Below are 14,923 nucleotides of genomic sequence, written 5' to 3'. Positions count from 1 at the left end.
CCTCCCCCAACACACCGACTCCCCCCATACACCCAGACTTCCACACACTCAGCCTCCCCTCACACACCCAGCATTCCCCCCTACACCACCTCCCCAATACCCAGCATCCCCCTCTACACCCAGGCTTCCCCGACACACCCAGCCTCTCCCCACACCCCCAGCCTCTCCCCACACATCCAGCCTCCCCCACCACACCCACCTCCTCCATACCCAGCATCCTCCCCCACACCGAGACTACCCTCTATACACCCAGCCTCTCCCCAACACACACCCAGCCTCACCCCCCAACACCTAGCCTCTCCACCGCACCCAGCCTCCCTCCCCTCCTGCCTACACCTGCCTCCCCATCTCTCATTTCTCATCCTCCTGACACCATCTTCATTAGAAGCTTCTCCTTCACTCCATCAGACGCTTCAATATCTTTTCAAAGTGGCAGATCAGAAGGAACGCTGTGTCATTAGCTAGGAAAGGCTCCAAATTCTTATGCCTTTTTATCTTGTTCATGGGATTTGCTCCAAGTACCTGCCCAGTGTCAGCGCCACGTGTCACTTCTCACAAAAATCAATTTTACAGTATTAGCCAATGAAATACAAACATTCATTAGCCAGTGGCACCAGCAACGGATCCATTTCAAAGAAAGTATTACCAGAAGTGGCTTGAGCAACAGAAATGCAAATGTTAACATTTCTTTTATGTTTTGGTTTTCCACTTTCAACTGCCTTTTATTTCCACGTAGCAGAACGTGAGGAGAAATGCCTAATAGAAGACATTCCAAGCGACACGATGGTGACAGGTAAGTAAAATGCACTCGGTTAAATGCTGAACTTCAGAGAATGTGCTCGGTTAAATGCTGAACTCCAGAAGTGGTTTCACAGAATCATGCCATCCTCTAAGTCCGTATTACTTGGCAGTGAACATAATGCTGCATGGTTTTTTCTTGACAGTTTATCAAGTTATTCAAACCTAACACAAAAATAGCCTTAAGAGTGAATGGTAAAATTCATAAAACAGGAAATATGGACACGGTTCCCTGGAATCCAAGCTTGATTTGTTTTTCCAGTTGTCAGTGTTCCTTAGTAAAAGCATCTTGGATGCCATTTCTCACTCTAATAGTGGTTGAACATTCAAAACGCATGTGAGCTCTTTAGACTGTGCAGCAAGACAGGAGCACAAGTCACACATCCTCTGTGCCCTGGCCTCCTGGTGTCTGCAGAGCCATGGGGAGAAGGCATCGTGGTGGGCGTGCAAGTGCAGATCGGAGACTGTTTTCCAAGCAAACTGCTGGTAAAACCTGCTAACACCATGCTGACTTCCACACGTTTCCCACACTGACACCAAGCACAGCCCCACACAGCTGAGCTTCACCTGCCTTCTGAGAAAGAAACAAGTACCTGTGGTGTCAGAACTACGTAGAAAATCCAGAATGTGCTTAACATTCAGGCCAGAATCAACATCAAATTCCCCGGTTTTAATGCAAAACAAACAAACAAAAAAATGACGGGGAGGAGGAGGAAGAGAATGTAGTGATATTCCTCATAAGCCTGGTAAGTGCTGATTACATATTTTATATCCCATTCAATCTTACAACGAATACTGTTGAATTCTCTTTTCAATGTATCTTGGTCATTACCTTTAAGTGTGATAGTGCAAAAAGTAATGACCCATCCTGCAAAAGATTAAGTAAATGCATCAAGCATGGAGGCAGAGAAAGAGACAGAGCAATGTGAGATCAAGTTTTGGGATGAGGAGAATGGAAAAAATACCCAGGAGGAGAGCTGGGTGGTCTTAGAGCCCTCACTGCTGCTCTGTCACTGTGGATGAAGCCAATTTGGGGTCTCGAGTCTGTACGAGCCTGCCTGGATCCAAGTCCCAGCTCTGCCACCTGAGAGCTGTGTGCCACTGGGCAAGTGACTTACCCTCTCTGTTTCATGTGTGAAATGCAATGATAAAAAACAAACATCTATTTCTTTCGGCTGTGCTGATGATTAAGTTACTCTTTGCAAGGCTTTTAGAACCTAACCCAGCTCACAGAAAGTACTGTGTTTGCTCAACATGTTCTCTGAGCCCAGCAATCTCATCCCAGGGGAAGTTTGGCCCCTGAGGTAAATAGTCCTGGGTAGCTGGCTGTTTTCCTGGTAACATGTGAATTTTCCAGCCTGCAGTTGAAGGGGCAGAGGAAGAGGAAGGGGGACAGTGCTGACCTGTCCACTTGCCTGTTGCCTCATGGCCCATCAGCTGGGATGGGCTCACCCAGGACCCATTGGGACATCTCAAGGAGCTGCAGCCACCTGAGCCATGGAGGCATTGGCAGCAGGAAGGCAAGTGTGGCTAGAGAGTGTCCTGACAGCTATGTCAAGGCTGGGTCTCAGTGATGGCACCATGGTCCATCTAGAGTGGCTGGTGCCATCATGCCAGCTGCAGCAGGGAGGCACAGCCAGGGCTGCATGTTCCATGGAACTGGCAGGAGCTGGGGACAAGCAGGAGCCCCGCCCCTTCCGAGTTGGGGCGGGAGCTCTCTGCAGACTTAGGCATCCCTGTGCTCTCGGGCCAGGAGTAGATGGCCCCCCCCTCTCCTGGGCACAGCTGCAGCCACTGAAGTCACAGCTGAAGACCCAGACCTCCCGCTCCACAGAGCAGGCGGGAGCCCCACCCAAGTCCCAGCTGCAGATCCAGGCCTCCTGCTCCATGGAGCAGGCAGGAGCCCCACCCTACTGGGCACAGATGCAGCTGCCCAAGTCGTGGCTGCAGACCCAGCATCCCTGTGTTCTTGCGGGAAGCCGGGAGCGGACAGAAGCCCCACTCTCCTGGGCGCAGCTGCAGCCGCCCAAACCATGGCTTCGGATCCAGGCACCTCTGCACTCTTGGGGGCCCAGGAAGCTCCATCCCCGGCCTTCACAGGTTCAGAAGGGCCTGCTCCTGCTGCCTGGCTTCTCCCTACTGTCAGTGTCCGCTCTGATCTCAGAGTAAAGTCGGGGTGAGTGTGGGCACTGTCGCAGCCTGGCCAGGTGTGCACACGCTCAGGTCTGTGCTGATACACCAGCCCCCTGCTGCCTCAGCCCCCTCCAGACTTTGAGCACCAAGAATAGGAGGGAAGCCAAGGGGGTGCTAAGGGTAGCTTGGCACTGGCCTACAGGCATGCCTCAGCACCTACAGCCTGGGCACCATGAATGGCAGCAGGAGGCAGACAAGTTCCTGGGTGGAAGGGGGCAGGTCCCTGGTGAGGCCCCCACCTTCAGGCCAGGGAGGTCCTGAAGACTCGGGGCTGGGCTGCCAGTCCTGCAGACCAGAGTGGGAACTTGTGGTGCCTTTACCCATGACTGCCAATGGACCAATCGGAGTGCACTTCCTCCCCTAGAAGGCCCATAAAAGCCCCAGGATCAACCAGAGCTGAGCAGACATCAGGGCAACCAGATGCAGACGAGCTGCCCACTCCAGGGCCTCCTCTCTGCTGAGAGCTGGGGAGATGACAGGAGGACCTGCCTGCAGAGAGCAACAGCCCACTCCAGGGCCTCCTCTCTGCTGAGAGCTGCAGAGATGACAGGATGGCCTGCCTGCCAAGAGGAGCTTTCCACCTCTATGGTCTCCTCTGTGCTAGGAGCTGAACACTCGTTGGGACACCCTGGCTGTGGAAAGGAGCTGCCCCTGCAGGTCTCCTCTGAGCTGTTGTATCGCTCAAAAAAGCTCATCTTCCTCTTGCTCACCCTCCACTTGTCTGCATACCTCATTCTTCCTGGTCACAGGACAAGAACTTGGGACCCATTGAATCTGGCAAGGCTAAAAGAGCTGGTGTAACACAAACAGGGCTGAAACATGCCCCTTGCTTGCCATGCTGTGGGGGAAGAGAAGGAGAGAAGAGCTGCAGCCCCCCAGGCCAGGGACAAGCAGGAGCCCCGCCCCTTCTGAGTTGAACTCTCTCTTTGGGGCCCTGTGGTTCCTGGCATACTGCATTCTCCAGTGCCAGCTGTGGAAGCTGCTTGCAGTGTGCCTGGTCCAGCTGCAGCCTTGCAGAGAGCCAGTGCCCACACCAGCACCTGGAGCTGCCCACCCTGCTGGCGTGCCTGACTGCACAATGGCTGGACCCTATGGTCACTCACACGCCCCTCACTGCTCTGTGCCTGACTTGCTCTGGCCAGGTGTGGGATCCAGGCCAGTAGCGTCAGTTGAGTGCAGCATGCCAGGCTGAGTGAGTGGGCAGAACAAGCCCAGTGGGCCCAAGCAAAACTCGGGCAAGGGTGCCACCACCCACAGAGGTTTCCAGCTAGAAATGTGACACCCCAAGGATCCTGTGACAGCAGTCCCATCTGGCTGGAAGCCCAGGGCCCACGGTGGCTGGCTCCCTCGCCCAAGTCAGGGGCCTCTGGAGTCCTCCTTCCCTCGGACGCTGCTGTCCACTCTTCCTCCTCCAGTTCCTGCCAGGACTCTTCCCTGGCTCTGACTGCTCCTCCTCACCTGGTCTTCCCAAACCTCCCTCCTCTCTGTTCTTCCCACTCTGCGGTCTCCTTAACCATCACCCTTGGGCAATTATTTAGATTTAGAGCTCAGCTACTTAAAACTCATGGTCACGGAAAACTTTGAAAGTGCATCAGGGCCAGGCATGGTGGTTCACCCCTATAATCCCAGCAGTTTGGGAGGCCGAGGCAGGTCATAACTTGAGGTCAGGGGTTAAAGACCAGCCTGACCAAGATGGTGAAACCCCATCTCTACTCAAAATGCAAAAAAAAAAAAAAAAATTAGCCAGATGTAGTGGTGGGCACCTGTAGTCCTGGCTACTTGGGAGGCTGAGGCAGGAGAATCACTTGAACCCAGGAGGCAGAGGTTGTAGTGAGCCGAGATCACACCACTGCACTCCAGCCTGCGTGACAGAACGAGACTGTCTCAAAAAAAAAAAAAAAAAAAAAAAATCAAGCCTCAGTTTTAACTTTTCTTTAAAAGAGAACAGTATGACCTTAAAGTCCAAGAGTTACAGATTCTGGTCCTGGTAGCCATCCTGTGGGTCTGGTGCTTCTGCACCCACTGCCTTGCGGTGGAGGAGCCCACGCCTGCCCCACACCCTAGTGCCAAGGGAGCCTCCGCACTGGCGCTCTAGGGTGGCTGCTCACCTTTTCCTTGCCGGGGAGCACAGCCCACAGCTGTCCATAGTGCAGGAACTATATCTCCACAACTGTATCCAATCATCCTCGTTCTGCCATCTGGGTCCACTCAAAATAAATGCATTTTTTTCACCTGAAACTCCATCATAACTGAAGTCAGAGATTCCACTCGTCCCAGATTTCTCTTTGCAGGCTAACTCTCCTTAGTTGCCAAGTGAGTGGTTTCACTCCACTTTGTAACATGCATGCGTGAAAGCATCTCGTTTGGGCCAAGCTAAGAGCTGAGAGCTGGAGACTCTGTAGGGCAGGACAGGCGAGCTCCCTGGCCCTGGCCCTGGCCCTGCCCCTGCCCCTGCCCCTGGCTGCATTCAGCAAAGAAGCCGCAAAGCACGTAACCCAAGGAAGAACTCACCACTGACCCAGGACAGCCAGCCCAGAGGAGGCCGAGGAAGCAGGCTGTGGAGACTGAGGCAGGAGGGTGGAAGGCTCTGGCAAAAATGGGGGATGGGCATAAGACAACAGAGGATTATTACTCAGACATGGAAAAACCGAGGACAGAAAATGGGCAAATAGTACCATGAGAGAAAAGCAAACCAAACTCATCAAAACCAATTAAACAAACAACCACAAGTCAGTCACAGTCCAAATATGATGCCCTCAAAATGGGCCACAATTTCCCACAGATTGAGTGGTTCGAAGCTGGCCGGGGGAAGAGTCGGGATTGGCCTTTTCCCTTGGCTGCTGTGGTCTACCAGCAGACCGCTGGGACACAGGCCCTGTGCCGGGGGACGGGGATGGGGACAAGAGGACATCTGGGTCCCCTTCCCAGTTTCATGTCGCTCATAAAAGTGGTCACTTTGCTCTGTGTCAGCAGGGACGCCTCTGACTTGAAGGTGTATTAGGACGGAGTGAGCTCTTTGAGGGCACGAACTCTTCTACTGACTTTTGTATCCCCAAAGCCTAGTGTGGTGCCTGGCACGTGTGGAGTGAGTGCTTTTCATCAGAACTGAACAAACTGCAGGATGAACTGTGGTTCTAAGACTTCCAGGCACACTGAGATGAATTAGAAAGTCAGATTCCAGGCCGGGCGCGGTGGCTCAAGCTTGTAATCCCAGCACTTTGGGAGGCCGAGACGGGCGGATCACGAGGTCAGGAGATCGAGACCATCCTGGCTAACATGGTGAAACCCCGTCTCTACTAAAAAATACAAAGAAAACTAGCCGGGCAAGGTGGCGGGCTCCTGTAGTCCCAGCTACTCGGGAGGCTGAGGCAGGAGAATGGCGTAAACCCGGGAGGCGGAGCTTGCAGTGAGCTGAGATCCGGCCACTGCACTCCAGCCTGGGCGACAGAGCGAGACTCCGTCTCAAAAAAAAAAAAAAAAAGAAAAAAGAAAGTCAGATTCTAATTGCAAGCATGCAGCCAGATGTGGATGCATCTCACTTCTTGACTTGGCTGAAAAATCACACACAAAAGCCTTTCTGAAGTCCATTTCCATGATATCCAGGGTGTTTCAAGCTCTCGCTGTCGGTGCCATTTCCACGATATCCACGTGTTCTAAGGTGCCATTTCCATGATATTCATGGTGTCCTAAGCTCTCCCTGTCAGTGCTATTTCCATGATATCCACAGTGTTCTGAGCTCTCCGTCAGTATTCCCTAACAAAAAAAGGAATGAGACTTGTGCGGCACAACCTTTTCTTGGTGAAGCCACAGGCCTCCTCAATGCTCAGAAACACAGTTGTCCAGGACTTAATTTCAAGCTCTCTTGGCAACTGAAGATTGTGTTTTCACTTATGTTTATTCCACTCTTTTCCTTTTAAAGATCATCTCCCTCTCTCTCTTGTTCCTTTTCTTCCCATCTTCCTTTATATATTCAGCAAATATCTATTGCTTACCTATGAGTCATTGTTCTTGATTCTGTGGATTCAAACTGGAAAGAAACAAAATAATGGAATCTTGCGTTCAGGGTGTTTATGGTTTCATGGACAGAGAAAAACAATAACCTAGAAAATGAGCAAGTCATAAAACATCTCAGACAGGGGGACAGGAGGCTCCCAGTATGGATGGAGAAGAACTCACTGGGATAGTAACCCTGAAGCTGTGATGCACAGGGATGAAGAGGACAGTGAGGCTGGACTGGCTGGAGGATAGAAGGTGGGGCTGGAAGGTCAGCATCATGGCGCTTTGGTCAACAGTCACAGACAGACTTTGAATTTGACTCTGAGTGAGAAGGCTTTTAGTATAATTCACACTTTAAATGCCACACAGCTGCAGAAGCAGAGCTATCCAGGGAAGCTCCTCCCATCATCCAGGAAAGAGGAACGGGGCTTGGATCAAGGGAGCTACAGCGAGGGGAGTTATGGTCAGATACCAAATGCATTTGGAAGGCAGAACCTATAATACATTCTGACAGAATGAAAATGGGGTTTACAAAGAGACAAGGAAAGAGGAATTTATAGAGATGGAGAAGACTGCAGACCATGGTTTGGGTCAGGGTGGGAGGGTGGGGGGGTCAGGAATTTTTTTTTTTCTGGATGAATTAAATCTGAGATGCCTGTTGGCCATCTGTCACAATCCATATTGTGTTGCTATATCAGAATGCCACAGACTGTGTAATTTATAAAGAAAAGAAATACATTTCTCACAGTTCTGAAGGCTGGGAATTCCAAAAGCAATGGGCATCTAAAGCACCTATTTGAAGGCACTGAGTACAACCAACACAGACAGGACTTAAGAGGCCATGACCTTTGGAGAGGGAAAAGACACGAGGGGAGCTCCACAATCATCCTGGTGTTTTCCACTCAGGAAAATTTCAAATTGTGTATTAGGGTAAAATACATCTCAAGAGAAAGGGCTAAGGAAAGAGAGGTCAGAGTTCAGGACTGCCAAAGTGGCTGGGAAGTGAGGAGGGAAATCCAGAAAAGGAAGGAAACAAAAATAAGGAGCCTAATAATCTATATAAAAATCTTCCTCAAATAACTGGCTGATACCTAAGTTACATAAAAATAGAGAGAGACTCAAAACAGGCAAACAACAACCACCAGGAGGAAACAGCAACTGCTAAAGAATGAAGCAGAGGTTTTGTCAGCCACATGGACCTGGGGGGAAGGACCATGACCCAACAAGGTGGAGGGATCTCACAAAACACCCTGGACCCGACGAGGGCTACACTCTGGGTATAAGATCAGGCCCTAGAAATAAGGACTACATCCCAGGGATGGGTTACATTCTAGGAATAAGGACAAAACTGGAATAGATCAGCCCTGTTTTCTAGCAGGAAATAACCCTCCTTGGAGAAGGATAGCATTATTCAAACCCTCTACAATATATCCACCCCACCAAAAAAAAATAACCCTCTATGGTATACAGCATCCACTCCCAAATTATGAGACATGCTTTAAAAAAAAAAAAAAACTGGCCGGGCGCGGTGGCTCAAGCCTGTAATCCCAGCACTTTGGGAGGCCGAGACGGGCGGATCACGAGGTCAGGAGATCGAGACCATCCTGGCTAACACGGTGAAACCCCGTCTCTACTAAAAAATACAAAAAAAAAAAAAACTAGCCGGGCAAGGTGGCGGGCGCCTGTAGTCCCAGCTACTCGGGAGGCTGAGGCAGGAGAATAGCGTGAACCCAGGAGGCGGAGCTTGCAGTGAGCTGAGATCTGGCTACTGCACTCCAGCCTGGGTGACAGAGCGAGACTCTGTCTCAAAAAAAAAAAAAAAAAAAAAAAAAAAACTGGGCTGGGTGCGGTGGTTCACGCCTGTAATTCCAGCACTTTGGGAGGCCGAGGCAGGGGGATCACGAGGTCAGGAGATCGAGACCATCCTGGCAAACACCGTGAAACTCCGTCTTTACTAAAAATACAAAAAAAATTAGCCAGGCGTGGTGGCGGGCGCCTGTAGTCCCAGCTTCTCAGGAGGCTGAGGCAGGAGAATGGCGTGAACCCGGGAGGTGGTGGAGCTTGCAGTGAGTGGAGATTGCGCCACTGCACTCCAGCCTGGGTGACAGAGCAAGACTCCATCTCAAAAAAAAAAACGAAAAAACCAAACAAACAAAAACCTGAATGACCTGAAGCCAAAATATTAAACAGGCAATAGAAAGAGATACACAGATGATTCAGAGAGGGACTTTAAAATTACCATTAATACGTTAAAGAAAATAGGGAAATTGATGACAAAGATAGATGAAAAGATGGAGAATTTCAACAATTGGGATCTCTTTTTAAAAACCCAAGTGGACATTCTGGAACTGAAAAATACAATGTCTGAAGAACTTATTAAATAGAGTCAACAAAAGACCAGGAAAGATTAGTGAAGGGGATTAGATTAGTGAACTGGAAGAGATTTCAATAGAAAAAAGAATGAAAAGACCAGAAGGGAGTGTAAGATATTTGAGGAAGACAAATGGTCTAACATACATGCAATTGCAGCCCCAAAGAGAAAGGTGAGAGAGAATAGAGAAAAGGCAATATTTAAAGACATGATGGCCAAACATTTTTGAAAACTGATGGAAGACATCAACCCAGAGATTCAAGGAGCTCAGAGTACCCCAAATGAGGATCAGTATAAGGACAACCACACCCAGGTACATCATTGTCACACTGCCAAAAGCCAAATACAAAGAGAAAAAAAATTAAAAATAACCAAAGGGAAAACCACAATTGTTCCAGGGCACAGTTTTTTCAGTTTTAAAAGCAATTTTGTTAATGTTTCAACAGAAGTTATGGCATCTTCAAAGATGCTGAATGGAAAGGGAAAAAACGACTTTGTGATAGATTTTGAAATCAGGAAGTGTGATGACTCCAACTTTGTTCTCTCTCAAGATTTGGCTCTTTGTGGTCTTTTTTGGTTCCATATGAATTTTAGAATTGTTTTTCTATTTCTGTCCATTGAAATTTTGATAGGGATTGCACGGATTTGATAGATTGCATTGGGTAGTATGGACATTTTAACAGTATGAAGTATTGCAACCCGAGATGGCTTTTCATTTGCGTCTTCTTTCTTTATGTTCTATAATTTTCATATACCAGTCTATCACATCCTTCGTTAAGTCTATTCCTAAGTATTTTATACTTTTTGGTGCACTTGTAAATGGGACTGTTTTCCTAATTGTCTTTTCAAATAGTTCATTGTTAGTGTATAGAAACGCATCTCATTTTCTGCATTGATTTTGTATCCTGCAACTTTACTGAATTCGTTTATTAGTTCTCACAATTATTTTATTTATTTATTTATTTATTTGAGACGGAGTCTCGCTCTGTCACCCAGGCTGGAGTGCAATGGCACCATCTCGACTCACAGCAACCTCCACCTCCCGGGTTCACGCCATTCTCCTGCCTCAGCCTCCCAAGTAGCTGGAACTACAGGCACCCACCACCACGCCCAACTAATTTTTTGTATTTTTTTTTTTAGCAGAGGCGGGGTTTCACCGTGTTAGGCAGGATAGTCTCGATCTCCTGACCTCGTGATCTGCCCGCTTTGGCCTCCCAAAGTGCTGGGATTACAGGTGTGAGCCCTGCGCCCGGCCAGTTCTCACAGTTTTTTATGTAGTCTTTAGGGTTTTCTATGTATAGGATCATGTCATGTGCAAACAGAGACAATATTATTTTCCTTTCCTATTTGGATGTCTTTTCTTTTTCTTGCTTAAATGCTCTTGCTAGGAGTTTCAGTACTATGTTGAATAAAAGTGATAAAAGCAGGTATCCTTGCCTTTTTCCTGATAGTAAAAGAAAAGTTTTTGTTTTCCCCATTGAGTATGATGTTAGCTGTTGACTTTTCATATAATGTCTTTACTATGCTGAGGTACTTTCCTACTATTTCTAGTTTGTTGATAATTTTTATCATTAAAGGATGCTGAATTGCATTAAATGCTGCTTCTGCACCTGTTGAGATAATCATGTGATTTTTATCTTTTATTCTGTTAATACAATGTACCATATAAGTGATTTCTGTGCGCTGAACCATCTTTGCACCCCAGGGATAAGCCCTACTTGGTTATGGTGTATGATATGATCCTTTTAAAGTGCCTTTGATTTGACTCACCAGTATTTTGTTGAGGACGTTTGCATCTATATTCATCAAGAATACTGGCCTATAGTTTTCTTTTCTTGTAGTGTCTTTGTCTAGCTTTGGTATCAGGGTAGTGCTGGTCTCATAAAATGAGTTTGGAATGGTTCCCTCCTCTTCAACTTTTGAAAAGAATCTGAGGATTGGTGTTGATTCTTCCTTAAATGTTGGTTGAATTTGCCAGTGAAGCCATCTGGTCCTAGGCTTTTCTTTATTGGAAGGTGCTGGATTATGGACTCAATCTCCGTATTAGTTAAGGAGCTATTCAGACTTTCTGTTTCTTCACGATTCAGTCTAGATAGGTTGTGTGATTTTAGGAGTTTATCTTTTCTTTTAGGTTATTCAGTTTGTTGGCATATGATTATTCATACTAGTCTCATGATCATTTTTATATCTATGGCATCAGTTTTAATGTCTACTCTTTCACTCTGGTTTTATTTGAATTGTCTCTTTTTTTTTCTTAATCTAGACTTGATTTCAAAATACACTACAAAGCAACAGTAATCAAAACACTATGGGCCGGGCGTGGTGTCTCACGCCTGTAATACCAGCATTTCCAGCATTTTGGGAGGTTGAGGCGGGGAGATCACTTGAGGTCAGGAGTTCAAGACCAGCCGGCCAACACAGTGAAACCCCTTTTTCTATTAAAAATACAAAAATTAGCTAAGCATGAATGCCTGTAGTCCCAATTACTGGGGAAGCTGAGGCAGAAGAGTCACTTGAACCCAGGAGGTGGAGGTTGCAGTGAACTGAGATCACACCACTGTACTTCAGCCTGGGCGACAGAGTGAGACTCTGTCTCAGAAAAACGAAAAACAAACAACAACAACAAAAAAAACCCAGTATAATATTAGGGTGAAGACAGACCAATGGAACAGAATAAAGAGCCCAGAAATAAATCCACACATATATGGTCAACTGATCTTTGACAAAGGTGATAAGAATAGAGTGGAGAAAGGAGTCTCTTTAATAAATGGTGCTGGGAAGACTGGATATCCACATGCAAGATAATGAAATTGGACCTTTATTTTACACTATACACAAAAATAAACCAAAAATAGATTAAAGACCTAAATGTAATACCTGAAATTGTTAAACTCCTACGAAAAACCATGAGGGAAAAGTTTCATGACATTGGTCTTGGCAATAATTTCATGGATATAACACCAAAAGCGCAGGCAACAAAAGCAAAAACTGACAAATGAGACTACATCAGACTCAAAAGCTTCTGCATGGTAAAGGAAACAAAATGGTAAAAAGGTAACCCATGCAATAGGAGAAAATATTCGCAAACCATATGTCTACCTGACAAGGGGCTACGCTCTAAAATATATAAGGAATGCCTACAACTCAATAGCAAAAAACCGAATAAACCAATTTGAAAGTGGGCTAAGGACTTAAATAGACATTTCTCTAAAGAAGATATTCAAATGACCAGCATATGAAAAAATGCTCAATGCCATGAGGGTAATGCAAATCAAAACCGCAATGAAATATCACCTCGTATCTGTCAGGATGGCTATTGCTTTTTTAAAAAACCAAGTATTGGTGAGAATGTGGAGACACTGGAACACTTGTGCACTGCTGGTGGGAAGGCAAAGTGGATGCAGCTGCTGTGGAAAACAGAATGGAGGTTCCTCAAAACACTAAAACTGGCCGGGTATAGTGGCTCATGCCTGTAATCCCAGCACTTTGGGAAGCCGAGGTGGGTGGATCATGAAGTCAGGAGTTCAAGACCAGCCTGGCCAAGATGGTGAAACCCTGTCTCTATTAAAAAATACAAAAGTTAGCTGGGCATGCTGGTGGGAGGCTGAGGCAGAGAACTGCTTGAACCCGGGAGGCGGAGGTTGCAGTAAGCTAAGATTGCGCCACTGCACTCCAGCCTGGGCGACACAGCGAGCCTACATCTCAAAAAACAAAGAAACAAACAAACAAAAAAACCCACTAAAACTAAAACTAGAACCTCATATGATCTAGCAACCCCACTTCTGGGTATTTACCCAAAATAATTTAAATCAAGATGTCAAAGAGGTACTAGCACCCCACGTTCATAACAGCACTATTTACAATAGTCAAAATGTAGAAACAACCTATATGTCTATGATGGACAAATGAGTAAAGAACATACGGTATATTCATACAATGGAATATTATTTAGCCTTAATAAGGAAACCGGCCGGGTGCAGTGGCTGAAGCCTGTAATCCCAGCACTTTGGGAGGCCGAGGCGGGCGGATCACGAGGTCAGGAGATCGAGACCATCCTGGCTAACATGGTGAAACCCCGTCTCTACTAAAAAAATACAAAAAAACTAGCCGGGCAAGGTGGCGGGCGCCTGTAGTCCCAGCTACTCGGGAGGCTGAGGCAGGAGAATGGTGTAAACCCGGGAGGCGGAGCTTGCAGTGAGCTGAGATCCGGCCACTGCACTCCAGCCTGGGCGACAGAGTGAGACTCTGTCTCAAAAAAAAAAAAAAAAGAAATAAGGAAATTGTGCAATCTTAAGCAACATGGATGAACCTTGAGGATACTATGCTAAGTAATATCAGCCAGTCACAGAAGGACAAACACTGCAAGATTCCACTTACACATGGTACCTAAAACAATGAAATTTGTAGAATCAAAGAGTGAAATGGTGGTTGTCATGGGCTAGGGGGAGGGAGAAATGAGGAATTACTAATTAACGAGTGTAAAGTTCCAGTTAAGCAAGATAAATAAGTTCTAGAGATCTGTTACACAACACTGAACCTACAGTCAACAATACTGTAATATACACTTAAAATTTTGTTAAGAGGGTAGATCTCGTGTTGTGTTCTGGTCACAATAAACCTAAAAAAGTTTAAAAAACAAAGGAAAAAATACAAAGCTAGATTTCTGTACTCAGTGAAAATATCCTTCAAAAGTGAAAATGAAATAAAAATGTTTTCATACAACCAAAATCTCAGAGATTGTTTCACCAGCAGATCTATACTACACGAAATACAGAAGGCAGCTCTTCAAGTCAAAGGGAAATGAAAGTATACATATATTGACTTGTGAAGTTTACAACACATGTAGCAGTAAAATATATGACAACAATAGCACAAAGGAGGAAAGCACGTAAACGGAGTTAAACAGCTGAAAGATTCTCGCAATGTTCAGCAAGTAGTAAATACGCTAATTTAAGGAAGAAGGTAGCGCAACAAGGATGCATATTATTACCAAGGTAATCAATAAAAGAATACTGTACTGAAAGAATGCATAACTAATATGCTAATAGAGAAAAATGGAAAAAAAAAAAACTTGATTAATCCAAAGAATGGCAAGAAAGGAATAAAGGAACAAGGAACAAATAAGACAAATGAAAAACAAATAGCAATATCATAGACTTAAACTTAAATATATTTTACATTATATTAAGTGTAAATGGGCAAAACACTCCAATTAAAAGACCAAGATTGTCAGACTAGACTAAAAAAATAAAAATAAAAAAACTACATGCTGTTTCCAAAAGAAAACTTTACATATCAGAAAGACTGAAAGTAAAAGAATAGAAAAAGACATACCATGCAAATAAGAACAAAAAGATAGTGTAGACTTTAAGAACATAAATATTACTGGAGTTACAGGGGTACACAAATCACCAATGTTGGTTTTAATAACAGAAAGAGGTTTAGGGGGTGTTTCTTTTTTTTTTTTTGAGACGGAGTCTCTCTCTGTCGCCCAGGCTGGAGTGCAGTGGCCGGATCTCAGCTCACTGCAAGCTCCGCCTCCCGGGTTCACGCCATTCTCCTGCC

General features: G+C 46.1%; 1 long non-coding RNA gene across 2 annotated transcripts in view; it reads left to right on the top strand.

The window, feature by feature from the left end:
* Positions 1 to 372: 372 nt before the first annotated feature.
* Positions 373 to 14,923, top strand: part of LOC117085023 — a 36,405-nt gene continuing 21,854 nt past the window's right edge. The window contains exon 1 of one of the 2 annotated variants that reach the window (XR_004437766.1): positions 373 to 793. This is a non-coding gene — a long non-coding RNA (uncharacterized LOC117085023). The remainder of the gene's footprint in view (positions 794 to 14,923) is intronic. The other variant, XR_004437763.1, reaches the window with a different exon arrangement.

Source organism: Trachypithecus francoisi, unplaced genomic scaffold (genome assembly GCF_009764315.1).
Source record: "Trachypithecus francoisi isolate TF-2019V2 unplaced genomic scaffold, Tfra_2.0 Lachesis_group1, whole genome shotgun sequence".
Taxonomy (NCBI): Eukaryota; Metazoa; Chordata; class Mammalia; order Primates; family Cercopithecidae; genus Trachypithecus; species Trachypithecus francoisi.
The sequence above is the reverse complement of the archived record's forward strand: the minus strand, read 5'-3'. Positions and strand labels throughout refer to the sequence as shown.